This window comes from Argopecten irradians, unplaced genomic scaffold, assembly GCF_041381155.1.
Source record: "Argopecten irradians isolate NY unplaced genomic scaffold, Ai_NY scaffold_0271, whole genome shotgun sequence".
Taxonomy (NCBI): domain Eukaryota; kingdom Metazoa; phylum Mollusca; class Bivalvia; order Pectinida; family Pectinidae; genus Argopecten; species Argopecten irradians.
In genome coordinates, this window is record NW_027187738.1 from 54,186 (window position 1) to 65,175 (window position 10,990).

Sequence of the window (10,990 nt, forward strand, 5' to 3'; positions counted from 1 at the left end):
TGTACAAATGTATACGGTTCAATTCAATTCAGATTCTTTATAAATAAAAACAACAGTCAATCAACACCTATATTTTTGGAAATGAATCTGTTTTTGTGTGTCATTTAGAATGTGAGTTGTCAAACAGGGATTACAATGGTTCATGAGATCGACTCTTAGCTTCCCTTAATTTGAATAGTTGATTGCTCGATAGTGTGTAAAAGTATGTTTGTTTTATTGTACTAAATAATACAACAACTGCAGTTCAGTTATTCCAGTTTTAATCGAAAATTTCACAGTTTAGAGATCATAATAAATAAACCATAACTCTGCTTAACGGATTGGAATTTGACACACATTAGCTTTTAACCATACCGATACATAATTCCTAGTCGGAAAACAAACGCACAATAAAACGTTCAGTTGATGTATAGGGGTGGCGTTTCTTTTCATATCTATTACATAATTAAAACCTACAGATTTAGTTTTTGACGCTCTTTAAATTTTCGAATTGAATACCAATTAAATGACATCAATAAACAAAGAGGCTTTATTCTTAACTCGTCAGACATTCTAAAATGGTATTTTCTCTGGATACCAATGATAGACCCAATTCAATTAGATTTGAACTATGTTTTTTGAATAAGTCATTTCAAATATTCGCCTAGATATTGATTAAAAAGAAAATACAGTTCTGTTCAATATGTCACATACTTTCTGGTTTGTAGGGATAAAAACCGTGGTCATAATGGCGGGTTTCCCCAGGGTGAGGTCTGGCCATTGCACAGCGGACAGATTGGACACCCGTCTGCGACAAAGGAATCGGGACACGTAATTTATTGGTGGGGGATCTGCGTTCGCACTCCATCCCTGACAAAATCAAAATACGAATGCTAAAACTAAAGAGAGCAAGTGAAGTGAGTATATTCGAGAATTTTTTTTATAGTAACGAATTCCCCATTGAGAACAATTTTGGTGTGGGTTGGGTATCTTCGTTCGCACATTCATCACTGACAAAACAAATGCGAATTGGTTAGATAATAATTATAAGAGAGCAAGACAACGAGAAATGATTTTTAATATACGACCAAATGTTAACGTGTGTGAATTGCTGATTCTGAATCTCAGTCATTAGGTTTTCATATATGACACGAATAGATACAACATCCACCTACAATTTTTGTTTTTGATCGCGTTTGAATTACTAACTTAAAACATTCAATCTACGAAAAAATGATCTTCCTTTCGTTATACATCTGAATGTAATACTCTGATATCAAGATAATACCAAACTAGATAGATTGAATATCGTGTTTTCAGTTAGTAATTTTCAAGCTATTCGATTAGAAATTGTTTTGAAAATAAATGTATGCCTTTCAAATGTTCATACTTACTCTGGTGTAAGGGGTAACCGTGGTCACAATGGCGGTTTCCCCAGGGTAAAGGTCTGTCCCATTGTACCAGTAGGACAGATTGACCCCTGCGCACATCGGCACGATTGATTGGTGTGTGGATCTGCGTTCCAGTTTGGAACAGATTTGATGTTTATTGTAAAATGTCTAGATAAAGTCATGTTTTTTTGGTTTTTTGGACAAAAGCCGCGTTTTATAAACAAAGTCGTTAATGCGGAACAGAGCAATGAGTAAATCATAAAAATATACTTTTCGAAATAGCCTATGTGTAGAAGATTGAATCCCCGAATGGAAATTTCTGGTCGGGCCATTGGTTGATGGCCCGGATTTTTATGAATTTACGAAAGTAGTTTTTTTACTGAAAATATTTCACTGACACTGGTATTTAGTCCATAAAAATATCAGTGAATATTGAATTTAAGAAAAAATCCAGTGTTGAAATTTTACACTTCACTAAATTTCCAATTGTTTTGATCATAAAATGCTGAAAATAGTGGAATTTTCGGTATATGGTCAGTGGTTTATGTATAATGCACCATATTTCCAAAATTGCTGCTATGGTGTGAGGTTTGGGCTCTGCTGAACGGACATCCATTAATTTCTGTTAGTTATTAGATAACACCTCGATTATTGAATTGATTATAACAGTTCTTATAGAATGATTCCTAATTCTTTAACACTGTGGTCAATGGAAAACATTAGCTTTTGGTTTCATATTAAGGGCATAAGATAGAACTAATATTTGATAATTTGATTTTGTCAGGATGAGCGCTAACCTGTTCCCTACACTAACAATATTACGTGACACGCAATCTCCATTAGAGGAGACCGCAGGGGGCCAGTCTGACCGTAGTGCAATGGTCAAGACCAATCACCAAGGTACACCGCCCAGTTGGACCACAGGTTATCCCCACCAGGACAAGGTAAATATGACTGTTCCAACAGTAAGTTTTTGCCACTTTAAAATCACGCCAAGAAATTGATGGAAAAGTGTCTTCTCGGAAGATAATGACATGATAACGTATGTCTGTAAAGCTAAACACTTGAGTAACATAGCGTTTATTGTACATTCCGAATATTCCATAAGAACACCATTTAATCGATTAAAATGTCTATAACAGTTTTTATTATACAAATAAAAAGGTGATGAATTAAGGAAAATGTAAGTATTTATTCAGTGTTAACCTGGTATTGTGAACGTACAAAATACATAATTTGACGTATATATTCAACGATTACTGGCGTATGAAATCTGGTTCATCACAATATTGTAAGTGTTTTAGATTATATTGTACAAATGTATAAGTAAAAATTCATTCAGTTTCCTTATAAATAAAAACAACAGTCTATCAACACCTATATTTTGGAAATGAATCTTGTTTTGTGTCAGTTAGGAATGTACTTGCCAGAGCAGGAATACAATGGTTCATGATCTCGATTTATCTCCCTTCTTGATTTTGAATAGTTTTGATGAAAGAGTGTGTTAAAGTATGTTTGTTTTATTATTGTCTAATAAACAATAATGCAGTTATTTCAAGTTAATCCGAAATTTCAAGTTTGGGACACAAAGTAACCAGCTGACATGATTAACGGATTGGAATTTGACAGACATTAGCTTTATACATACCGCTACATATTTTCTACTCGGAAAACGTACAATAAACGTCAGGTTGATGTTATAGGGGTGCGTCTTTTCATATCCTCTACCAAGTATTAAAACCTACCAAATTTGGTTTTGGAACCGCGCTTTTAAATTTTCGAATGAATACCACTTAAAGAAATCAATATACGAAAAAGGCTATTCCTTCACTCAGTTACGAACATCTAAACATAATACTCTGATATTTAGTTTACACCAAATAAGATAGATTTGTATAGTGTTTTTTAGTTAGTCATTTCAAATATTCGTCCTAAAAACTGTTTAAAACTAAATGCGGATTGCTTTCAATGTCATTACTTACCTGGTGTTTGTAGGGATAACCGTGGTCAAAAGGCGCGGTTTCCCCCAGGTGAGGTCTGTCCATTGCCACAGCGGAACAGATTGGCCCCTGCGACAGAGATCGGGCACGTAATTTATTGGTGTGGGGATCTGCGTTCGCGCTCATCCCTGACCAAAATCAAATACGAATGTAGATACTGAACAGCACGAAAAACCGAATGCTTTTCCACAGACGACAATGTTAGCGTTTGTAACGGTCCAGGTTAAGTTTGAGTTTTTTTTTCTATCATTTGGTGATCTCCATGTCAAGAATATAATTAAAAACTACGTGTATTGTTAAAAAAGAAGTATTCCTTGTGGTGATATATTAAAACATGATATAATATATTGCAAAATGGACTATTTTTTCGTGGATAATATTCTAAATATTCTTCTTTCATCCGATATGATGTTCCAGTTTTGGACAGATTTGATGTTTATTGTAAAATGTATAGATAAATCCACCGTTTTTGGTTGTTTGGGGCAAAAGTCCCCCGTTTTATAAAACCAAAGCGTAATACGGAACAAGCAAGTAAGTAATAAAAAAATACTTTCGAAATAGCCCGTGTGTAAAGATTGAGCCCCGATAGATTATAGAATTTCGTCCAGGGCCATTGGTTGCCGTGTTTATAATGAATTTCAAAGTAGTTTTTTACTGAAAATATTTCCTGACACGGTATTTAGTTCCAACAAAATATCAGTGATATGAATTTAGAAATCCAGTGTGAAATTTTACCTTCAAAAATATCAATTTTGATATGAAATGCTGAAGATGACTTAGAATTTCAGTATATGTCAGTGTATAATCACCATATTTCAAAATGGACCTGCTGCTCTGGTGGGAGTTTGAGCTGAAGGACTTCCATTAATTTTGTTAGTTTATAGATCACACGATTATTGAATTGATTTAACAGTTCTTATAGTACGTTCTACAAACGTTAACACTGTGGTCAATTGAAACATTAGCTTGTTTCTATTAAGGCTAAGATAGACTAATATTTGAAATTTGATTTTGTCATGTGGATGAGCGCTAAACGCAGATCCCTACACTAACAAATTACGTGCCCGCAATCTCCATTACGGGACCGGGGCAGGGGCCAGTCTGACCGTAGTGCAATGGTCAGGACCTCACCCAAGGACAACACCGCCCAGTTGACCACGGTTTATCCAGCACAGGTAAGTATGACAGTTCCAACAGTAATTTTGCTTTTAAAATCGCAGGCCAAGAATGATAGAATAAAGTGTCTTCTCGGAAAGATAATGACATGATACGTATGTCGTAAAGCTTAAACACTTGATAACATAGCGTTTATTGACATTCCGAATATTCCATAAAACACCCAGTTATCGATTAAAATGTCTATACAGTTTTTTATAATCAAATAAAAGGTGATGAATGAATTAAGGAAAATGATAAAAGTATTTATTCAGTCGTTGCCGCGTTAACTGTATTGTGAAAAAACGTACAATACATACATAATTTTGACGTATGATACAACGATTACGGCGTAATGAAATCGTGGTTCATCTAATTATTGTAAGGTGTTTAGTAGATATTTGTACAAATGTATAATGTATACAATTATATTCAGTTCCTTATAAATAAAAAAACAACAGTCAATCAACACCTATATTTTGGAAATAAAGGAATTTGAATCTTGTTTTGTGTCAGTTAGGAATGTACTTGCCAGACACAGGATTTCACATGGTTCATGAGCTCGATTTATCTCCCTTACATTTGAATAGTTGATGCCCAAGTGTGTTAAATATGTTTGTTTTATTGTCCTAACATAAACAACAATTGGCAGTTATTTCAGTTTTTTAATCGAAATTTCAAGTTTGGGACACAAGAAAAGAAAAGAAGAAGACAACACGATATGAGTTAATCGGATTGGAATTTGACAACATTAGCTGTTAAAACATACGCGCTACATAATTCTATCGGAAAACGTACAATAAACGTCAGTTGATGTATAGGGTGCGTCTTTTCATATCTCTACCAGTATTAAAAAACCTACAATTTTGTTTTACGCTTTAAATTTTTCGATTGAATACCACAACTTAAAGAAAGTCAATATACGAAAAGGATTATTCTTCACTCGTTAGACTATCTAAACATAATACTCTGATATTTAGGTACACCAAATAAGATAGATTTGTTATAGTGTTTTTGATGTTAGTCATTTCAAATAAGTTCGTCTTCTAAAAACTGTTTTAAAACCTAAATGGATTGCTTTCATATGTCATACTTACTGCGGTGTCCCAGGGATAACCGTGGTCAAAATGGCCGCGGTTTGCGGTGTTTCCCTCCAGGGTGAGGTCTGTCCATTGCACAACGGGAAGATAAGAGGCCCATTGCGACAGTAAGATTCGGGCCACGTAATTTATATGGTGTGGGTTGGGATCTGCGTTCGCGCTCATCCATGACAAAATCAAATACGAATGTTAGATTAGATACTGAACAGCACGAAAAACCGAAATGCTTTTCCACGCGACGACAATGTTAGCGTTTTTTGTCACGGTCCAGGTTCAGGGTTAATTGTAAGTTGAGTTTTTTTTTTCTATCATTTTGGAATGATCTCCATTTTGTTTTTGATACGCGTTTTTGAATATAATTAAAACTACGTGAATCTGTAAAAAGAAGTATTCCTTGTGTGAATATTGTAAACATTGATATAATATATTGAAAAAAATGACTATTTTCGTGGATTAAATATTCTAAATATTCTTCTTTCATCCGATATTCGTGTTCCAGTTTTGGAACAGATTTTGATGTTTATTGTAAAAATGTATAGATAAATCCATGTTTTTGGTTGTGTGGCAAAAGCCCGTTTTATAAACAAAGCGTTAATACCCGGAACAAGCAAGTAAATAATAAAAAAATACTTTCGAAATAGTAGCCTCGTGTGTAGAGATTGATCCCCGATAGAATTTCGTCCGGCCATTGGTTGGCCGGTTATTATGAATTTCAAAGTAGTTTTTTTTACTGAAAATATTTCCTGACACGGTATTTAGTTCCAAAATATCAGTGATAATGAATTAGAAATCCAAGTGTGCGAATTTACCTTCAAAAATATCGCAATGTTTGATATAAAAATGGCTGAAAATATTAGAATTTCAGTATATGATCAGTGTATAAAATGCACCATATTTCAAAATGGCTGCTCTGGTGGGAGTTTTGAGCTGAAGGACTTCCATTAATTTTGTTAGTTATAGATCACACACGATTAGTTGAATGATGTTAACAGTTCTTATAGTAACGTTCTAAAACGTTAACAGAACTTGTGGTCAATGTGAAACATTAGCTTTGGGTTTCCTATTAAGGCTAAGATAGACTAATATTTGAAATTTGATTTTGTCAGGGAAGAGCGCTAACGTAGATCCCCTACACTCAACAAATTATGTGCCCGCATCTCCATTATGGACCGCAGGGGCCAGTCTGACCGTAGTGCAATGGTCAGGACCTCACCCAAGGGGGACACACCGCCCAGTTTGACCACGGTATTATCCCAGCACAGGTAAATATGACTGTTCCAACAGTAATTTTACTTTAATTTTTTTTTTAAATCACGCCAAGAAATGGATGGAAAAGTGTCGGCTTCTCGGAAGATAATAACAGTGAGTTACGTATGTCGTAAAGCTAAACACTTGATAACAGTAGCGTTTATTGTCATTCCGAATATTCCATAAAACACAGAACCATTTATCGATTAAAATGTCTATACATTTTTTTTATTTACAAATAAAGAGGTGATGAATTAAGGAAAATGTTAAGTATTTATTCAGTGTTAACTGGTATTGTTGTGAACGTACAACATACTGTAATTTGACGTAATAGTACAACGAGTTTACGAGCGTAGATGAAATCGGTTCATCAAAATATATTGTAAGTGTGTTTAGTAGGTATTCGTACAAATGTGTATATTGTATAAATTAATCAGTTTGCCTTATAAATCAAAAACAACAGGTCAATCAACGGACCTATATTTTGGAAATTGAATCTTGTTTTGTGTCAGTATAGTAAATGTAACTGCCAGAACAGGATTGCGCAATGGTTCATGAGCTCGATTTATCTCCCTTATTTTGAATAGTGTGATGAAAGTGTGTAAATATGTATTGTGTTTTATTGTCCTAATAAACAATGAATGGCAGTTATTTCAATAATCGAAAGTTTCAAGTTTAGGACACAAGTAAAGTACCGACATGATTAATCGGATTGGAATAGTTGACAACATTATCTTTAAACATACCGCTCGAACATAATTCTATCGGAAAACGTACAATAAACGTCAGTTGATGTAAGTAAGGGTGTGCGTCTTTTCATATCTCTACCAGTATTAAAACCTACAAATTTTGTTTTTGACGCTTTAAATTTTCGAGTGAATACCACTTAAAGAAATCAATATACGAAAAGGCTTATTCTTTCACACGTGTAGACATCTAAACATAATACTCTGATATTAAGTTTACACCACAATAAGATAGAATTTGAGTATATATTGTTTTTCAGTTAGTCATTTCAAAATATTCGTGCTAAAAAATGTGTTTAAAACTAAATGGAGTTGCTTTCAATGTCATACTTACCTGGTGTAGTGGATAACCGTGGTCAAAATGGGCGGTTTCCCCAGGGTCGAGGTCTGTCCATTGCAACAGCGGACAGATTGGCCCCCTGCGACAGAGATCGGGCACGTGAATTTATTGTGTGATGGATCTGCGTTCGCGCTCATCCCTGACAAAATCAAATACGAATTTTTAGATACTGTAACAGCACGAAAAAAAACCGATGCTTTTCCACAGACGACAATGTTCAGCGTTTTGTCCACGGTCCAGGTTAAGTTGAGGTGTTATTTTTCTATCATGTTGGTGATCTCCATGACAGAGAAATATAATTAAAACTACGTGTATTGTTAAAAAGAATATGTCCCTTGTGTGAATATTAAACATGATTATAATAAATTGAAAATGACTGTCTTTCGTGGATAATATTCTAAATATTCTTCTTTCATCCGAAATGTGTTCCAGACAGGTGGGGGGGGGGGGGGGGGGGGTTGTGGACAGATTTGAGTTTGATTGTAAAATGTATAGATAAAATCCATTTATTTTGGTTTGTGTGGACGCAAAAAGTCCCGTTTTATAAACAAGCAGCGTAATACGGAACAAGACAAGTAAGATAATAAAAAAATACTTATCGAAATAGCCCGTGGTGTAGAAGATTGAAACCCCACGATAGAATTTCGTCCGGGCCATTTGTAGGTTGGCCGTTGTTATTATGAATTGTCAAAGTAGTTTTTTTACTGAAAATATTTTTCCTGACACGTATTTAGTTCCAAAATATCATGATATGAAATTAGAAATCCAGTGTTGAATTTATTTACCTTCAAAATATCAATTTGTTGATATAAAATGGCTGAAAATATTAGATAATTTAGCGAGATATATTGTCAGTGGTATAATTGCACCGATATTGTCGCAAATGGCTAGCAGCTGTTTGGGAGTTTGGAGCTGGTAAGTGACTTTCATTAATTTTTGTAGATAATTGAAAGGATCACGTAACAATTAATTGATTTGATTTAACAGTTCATATAGTACGGTTCCTAAACGTTAATCACTGTGGGTCAATGGAAACATTAGCTTGGTTTCTATTAAATGCTAAGATAGACTAATATATGGAGAAATATTTATTTTGTCATGGATGAGCTGGCTAACGCAGGATCCTACACGAAACAAAATTAGGCTTGCCCGCATCTCCGATTAGGGTGACCGCAGGGTCCAGTCTGACCTATAGTGCAACGGTCAGACCTCACCCCAATGGACATCCGCCCAGCGATTGACACTGATATCCCATCACAGGGTAAAGAAAGGAGCTGTTTTCCAACAGGAGTAGATATACGACTGATTATATTCACGCCAAGAGAATTTGATGGGAGAGAAGTGGTGCTTCCTCCTGAAGCATAATGACATTGATACGTTTATGTCGTAAAGTGCTAAAACACTTGCTAACATAGCGATTTATTGTCATTCCTAATTATTCGCGAGACAAAACGAGCCATTTATCGATTAAAATTTCTGATAACATTTTTTGATTGTACAAATAGAAATGTGATGAATATAAAGGCAGAGTATAGGTATGAAAATATATCAGTGTTGAGGCCTTAAAATTCGTTGGAAGAGTGGCGTACCACATACATAATATTTTACGTGTATACGAGAAGCGAATTACGACGTCTAAAATGTGATATGTCGTGTGTGCATGCAAATATTGGAATGTGTGTTATTAGGTAAATTGCACAAATGGTATCGTAGTAAAAAAATTAGATCAGGTATCCTTATAAATAAAAACAACAGTCAATCAACCCGTGATATTTTGGAAATGGGATTGTCTTGATTATGTTGTACATTTATGAGATTGAGGTACTTTGTCGCAGAGCCGAGAGTACAGATTGTTTCATAGGGTGCGACGAAGAGTTTATCCTCCCTTTCTAATTGAATAGTTGTATGGAAAGGATGTGATAAATATATGTTTGGTGAGTTATTGTCCTAAAGTAACAACAAGAGGCAGGTTATATCATGTAAACGATAATTTACAAGACATGGGGAGCAGCGCGGGGAGGTGGAGTATATACCTGTATGCATTGCGAGCAGCGGAAGTTGTTGAGATTTATGACAAGCCTTAGATTGAGAAAGCAAAAGCCGCGGACATGAAGTTCTATCGGACAACGGTACAATAAACGTCCAGTTAATGTAATAGGTTTGGCGTCTTTTCATATCGACTACCGGGATATTAAGAACCCTGGACAAATTTTGTTTTGACGCTTTTAAAATTTGCCGAAAGTGGATAAGCCAGGGCTTAAAAAATCAATAAACGAAAAGTCTTCACATGCACTTCGTTTATATACATCTAAACATAATACACTGTATATAGAAGTTCCGACCAGAATAAGATAGATTTGTATCTTGTTGTTCAGTTTTAGCCATTTCAAATATTTCGTCTAAAAATATGTTTAAAAACTAAATGGATTGCTTTCAATGTCATACTTACCTGGTGTAGGGATAACCGTGGTCAAAATGGCGGTTTCCCCAGGGTGAGGTCTGTCCATTGCACAGCGGACAGATTGGCCCCTGCGACAGAGATCGGGCACGTAATTTATTGGTGTGGGGATCTGCGTTCGCGCTCATCCCTGACAAAATCAAATACGAATGTTAGATACTGAACAGCACGAAAAAACCGAATGCTTTTCCACAGACGACAATGTTAGCGTTTGTCACGGTCCAGGTTAAGTTGAGTTTTTTTTTAGCTATCATTTGGTGATCTCCATGTCATGAATATAATTAAAAACTACGTGTATTGTTAAAAAGAAAGAAGTATTCCTTGTGTGAATATTAAACATGATATAATATATTGAAAATGACTATTTTCGTGGATAATATTCTAAATATTCTTCTTTCATCCGATATGTGTTCCAGTTTGGACAGATTTGATGTTTATTGTAAAATGTATAGATAAATCCATGTTTTTGGTTGTGTGGGCAAAAGCCCGTTTTATAAACAAAGCGTAATACGGAACAAGCAAGTAAATAATAAAAAAATACTTTCGAAATAGCCCGTGTGTAGAAGATTGATC

At 35.0% G+C, this 10,990-nt stretch overlaps 3 non-coding genes and 1 pseudogene across 3 annotated transcripts; 3 read left to right on the forward strand and 1 right to left on the reverse strand.

Annotated features, from left to right (window-relative positions):
• Positions 1 to 3,344: 3,344 nt before the first annotated feature.
• Positions 3,345 to 3,501, forward strand: LOC138312317 (U1 spliceosomal RNA). Its single transcript, XR_011206915.1, has one exon. It is a non-coding gene; the product is annotated as a U1 spliceosomal RNA (small nuclear RNA).
• An 886-nt stretch (positions 3,502 to 4,387) lies between these two features.
• On the reverse strand, positions 4,388 to 4,553 carry LOC138312318 (U1 spliceosomal RNA). The gene has a single exon (XR_011206916.1). It is a non-coding gene; the product is annotated as a U1 spliceosomal RNA (small nuclear RNA).
• Positions 4,554 to 7,945: 3,392 nt separating this feature from the next.
• On the forward strand, positions 7,946 to 8,101 carry LOC138312319 (U1 spliceosomal RNA). Its single transcript, XR_011206917.1, has one exon. It is a non-coding gene; the product is annotated as a U1 spliceosomal RNA (small nuclear RNA).
• A 2,299-nt stretch (positions 8,102 to 10,400) lies between these two features.
• Positions 10,401 to 10,550, forward strand: LOC138312289 (U1 spliceosomal RNA; annotated as a pseudogene).
• The last annotated feature ends 440 nt before the right edge of the window (positions 10,551 to 10,990 follow it).